At 53.2% G+C, this 5,000-nt stretch overlaps 1 protein-coding gene across 1 annotated transcript in view; it reads left to right on the forward strand.

Annotated features, from left to right (window-relative positions):
• Positions 1 to 5,000, forward strand: part of tbc1d1 (TBC1 (tre-2/USP6, BUB2, cdc16) domain family, member 1) — a gene marked incomplete at both ends in the record, with an annotated part of 41,131 nt that overhangs the window by 9,009 nt on the left and 27,122 nt on the right.

The raw sequence follows: 5,000 nt of genomic DNA on the forward strand, positions 1-5,000 counted from the left end.
ATCCCATCTGGCAACCCTGCTAGAGTGATGTAAAAGTCGAATTAAACAAGACTTGACAGTTCAGACCTGTTGCTAAATATCAGACATGTATCCGATGTAATACCTCACCACCATAAGACCAGACACTGGGCAGCTGGGCAGAGCACGGGACTGGAAGCTGCTGGCAGACTTGGACAAGAAACTCTGCTTCCCAGCTGAGATCGCAGCCACCAACCTGCGACCAGACCTTGTGCTGTGGTCAGCCTCGCTCAAGCTCGTTTACATCATCGAGCTCACTGTGCCCTGGGAGGGTGCAGTGGAGGAGGCCTACGAGCGGAAGAGGCTGAGGTACACTGAACTCGCAGCAGATGCCCAACAACAAGGCTGGACAGCAAAGGTACGCCCAGTGGAAGTAGGCTGCAGAGGGTTCGTAGCCACCTCAACATCCAGGCTACTCAGGGAGATGGGAGTGCGAGGGAAGACCCACCGGCAGGCAATCAAGGACCTCTCCAGGGCTGCTGAAAAGGGGAGCCAGTGGCTGTGGATGAAGAGAAAGGACTCGACCCGGGCGTTCAAATGAGCTGATCGCATCTAGGGAGTGAACCTGGGACGCTGGGATTCACTGCTGAACCCTCTGGAGGTGTCGTGGGCTTATCAGCGAAACATTCATGAAGGAGGGCGCCCACTTGACAACCCAAAGGATGCCATCGCTCATTTGAACACCACAGAGTCTCATCGGTGCCTTAAGTATGTATGTATCGAGGGATATCAACATCTAGTCCTACATAACAGATCTGATCATCTGGTGAACCAGTGACTGCTGTGAAAGTGCAGCTGGCAACAAGGGAAAGACCTTGCGACTGCATGGAAAGACAGCTGACAGGAGGGAATAGACCCCAACGGGGCCGCCATGGGCTAGCTACCCGTGGCGGCGGGATCCAGCACGAACAGTGTATGGGTCCCACCCAAACTTGGCTACGAAAAATACTAAGAAGAAAATACCCCCTGAGCCTGCGAGAGCGGGGGCGGAAGATGGCTCATCGGCAGACAACCCGGTAACGAACACAGGAACGGAACAGACTACGAGATTGATGATCAGCATACCTGAGGCTCCGACAGCTACAGCAGGACACACGCTCCAGAACTGCGTATGTGGTTGGACAAAGGTTACTTCCACCCATGGCCTGAAGATACACCAGGGCAAGAAAGGGTGCCTTAAGAAGGGTCAACAGGGAAGTCGCATCGACAGCTACTTTTTGAGAAGCAGGCCGAGTCAGTCGACTGAAGTTCAGCAGCAGGACACACACCACAGTCTGCAGGACATCAACACCCCTGTCCCAGAGGAGGAAGAACAAGGCACAGGAGAGCAACCTGAATCCAACACATCACGACCACCAGCAGAGAAGAAGATCCAGGGGCGAAGGCCATTAGTCAAGTGGCCAAAGTCCTGCAACAAGACGCTGTGGAAGGAGGTCAACACTGATCTCTGCAACATCCTAGAAGGGATCAGAGGCACCACCATGAAGAAGTTGGAGAGAATGGGCAACCTCATCTATGCCTATGGAGTGGAACAGTTCGGAGTGGTCGAAGGCAAACGTTCTACTCAGTCAATTCCCACCAAGTCCAGAAGGCAGACAGAAATAGACCGACTAGTCAAGGAGAGGAGGCAGCTGAAGAAGCAATGGAGGAAGGCCACAGAGGAGGAGAAGGAGGGAATAAACCTGCTGCAGGAAGAGATTAAGAGCAGGCTTGCAACACTGAGGAGAGCTGAAAACCTTCTGAAGAGGCGCAGAAGGAAGGAGCAAACAAGATCACGCTTCTACAAAGATCCTTTCAAATTTGTGAAGACTCTCTTCACAAAGGAGAAGAGCGGAAGTCTCTCAGTGGCAAAGGCCCACCTGGAAGAACATCTGAAAAAGGGCTGCACAGATGACCGACACCAGGAAGAGGTCACGCTCCCACCTGACATGCCACCAGTCAATCCACCAGAGCACAAACTCGATATCAGTCCACCCAGGTGGAGTGAAGTAGACAACACTGTGCGTAGAGCAAGGGCCGCGTCAGCTCCAGGTCCCAACGGAGTTCCATACAGGCTCTACAAAAACGCACCAGATGTCCTGAGATTCCTCTGGAAGCTGATGAAAGTTGTGTGGCAAAAGAAGGCGATACCAACGTCCTGGCGGAGAGCCGGAGGGATCCTTATCCCCAAGGAAAAGGACTCAACCGAAATCGGACAGTTCCGGCAGATCAGCCTTCTAAATGTCGAGGGAAAAATCTTCTTCAGCGTGGTCGCTCATAGGCTGGCAGGATACCTGCAAAGAAACAACCTGATTGACACGTCAATCCAGAAAGCAGGCATCTCAGGCTTCTCAGGGTGTGTCGAACATGCTAGTGTCATCTGGCATCAGATCCAGGTCGCCAAGAAGGAGGGAACGGATCTCCACGTGGTGTTCCTGGATCTCGCGAATGCCTTTGGCTCAGTCCCTCACAACCTCCTGTGGACAGCCTTCGACTACTTCAGGATCCCACCAGCTCTCACAACCCTTGTCAAGGCCTACTTCCAGGACGTCCAGCTCTGCGTGACCACAGCAGAGTACACCACAGCATGGCAACATCTGGAAGTGGGAATCATGGCCGGCTGCACCATCTCCCCGCTGGCCTTCACCCTGGCCATGGAGGTCATTATTCGGGCCTCTCGATGGGTGGTTGGCGGACAGCGAATAAGACCTGGGCTGAGGCTGCCGCCGATCAGAGCCTACATGGATGACCTCACAACACTCACCACGACCAAGGCTTGCACAGTACGGCTACTAAGCAAGCTCCAGGAAAACATTGAGTTGGCTCGCATGAAGATCAAGCCGAGCAAGTCCAGAAGCATCTCCATTGTCAAGGGGAAGCTGTCAGACCACCGCTTCCACATTGGCAAAGAACCCATTCCAACGGTCTCCGAGAAGCCTGTGAAGAGCCTAGGTCGTTGGTATGATGCCTCCCTCAAAGATAAAGAGCAAGTAGAGCAGCTCAGGAAGGAGGTAGCCAGCGGCCTGGAGAACATCGACAGAACCCTGCTTCCTGGCAAGCTGAAGCTCTGGTGCATGCAGTATGGACTACTTCCACGTCTCCTGTGGCCACTAACCCTCTATGAAGTTCCTCTCTCAAAGGTGGAAAAGCTGGAGAGACTGGTCAACTCATATGCAAGGAAGTGGCTTGGCCTTCCCAGGTGCCTCAGCAGCATTGGGCTCTACGGCAAAGGGATGTTACACCTGCCCATTTCCAGTCTGACAGAGGAGTACAAGTGTGCCAAAGTCAGACTGGAGATGATGCTTCTGGATTCGAATGATCCATTTGTAGCCCAAGCTGCCCCCATCCTGGCCACTGGGAGGAAGTGGACCCCATTGGCTGCAACTGAGCAGGCAAAGGCAGCACTCAGACACAGGGACATTGTGGGCCGAGTGCAGGAGGGGAGGAGTGGTCTTGGCCTCGGGATTAGTACACCGGCCTGGAGCAAGGCCAATCCATCTCAGAGACGCAAGCTGGTGGTCCAGGAGGTACGTCGGGAAGAGGAAGCAGGAAGGCGCGCACAAGCTGTGGCGCAGTCAAAGCAAGGGCAGTGGATGGCATGGGAAGGAGTGGAAAAGAGGAAGATCTCCTGGAAAGATCTGTGGGAGATGGAGGCATTCAGAGCAAGCTTCACCATCAGGGCTGCCTACGATGTCCTGCCTTCTCCTGCAAACCTAAGCCAGTGGTATGGCGAAGACCCCACGTGCCCTCTATGTCAAAGTCCAGCAACACTGAAGCACATCTTAGTGGGATGCAAGACCAGCCTCACCCAAGGCCGTTACACCTGGCGGCACGACCAGGTGCTAAGGTGTCTTGCAGCAGTGCTGGAAAATCAACGGACAAGTGTGAACGCCCTTCCTCCCCCATCATCCCGGTGGCAGCCAGCACCATTTGTTCGGGAGGGCGAGGGTCAAGCCAGCCTCACCACCATAAGACCAGACACTGGGCAGCTGGGCAGAGCACGGGACTGGAAGCTGCTGGCAGACTTGGACAAGAAACTCTGCTTCCCAGCTGAGATCGCAGCCACCAACCTGCGACCAGACCTTGTGCTGTGGTCAGCCTCGCTCAAGCTCGTTTACATCATCGAGCTCACTGTGCCCTGGGAGGGTGCAGTGGAGGAGGCCTACGAGCGGAAGAGGCTGAGGTACACTGAACTCGCAGCAGATGCCCAACAACAAGGCTGGACAGCAAAGGTACGCCCAGTGGAAGTAGGCTGCAGAGGGTTCGTAGCCACCTCAACATCCAGGCTACTCAGGGAGATGGGAGTGCGAGGGAAGACCCACCGGCAGGCAATCAAGGACCTCTCCAGGGCTGCTGAAAAGGGGAGCCAGTGGCTGTGGATGAAGAGAAAGGACTCGACCCGGGCGTTCAAATGAGCTGATCGCATCTAGGGAGTGAACCTGGGACGCTGGGATTCACTGCTGAACCCTCTGGAGGTGTCGTGGGCTTATCAGCGAAACATTCATGAAGGAGGGCGCCCACTTGACAACCCAAAGGATGCCATCGCTCATTTGAACACCACAGAGTCTCATCGGTGCCTTAAGTATGTATGTATCGAGGGATATCAACATCTAGTCCTACATAACAGATCCACCTCTGAACGCGACCCAGGTCGGATTTAAAAAAGACCTGAATCGCGTGTCGGCAAAAAAATCGGATTTGGGTTTGAACGTAGCCTAGAAGGCATGGAGTTACTTCAACATATATATTTCAATTATATTCACCTGACTCATTGAAGCCCTAACGAGTAAATCACCTTGGTCTGGGCCTTAGTAATCATCTTCTCAAAAGGTAACAAAGAATAATCCAACAGAGTTCCCAAACTTTTGCACAGGGCCCTTTTACTTTTTTATCACTTAAAAACGAAAAGAAAAAGAAACCATGCGTTAATATTTGAGGAAAGGTGTAATGTTTAACTTTGTAGCATTTAGTGTTCAGGTTTGCTTTCAATCACTTGAGATTAA

This window comes from Nansenia antarctica (genome assembly GCF_963989245.1).
Source record: "Nansenia antarctica genome assembly, chromosome: 6".
Lineage (NCBI taxonomy): Eukaryota > Metazoa > Chordata > Actinopteri > Argentiniformes > Microstomatidae > Nansenia > Nansenia antarctica.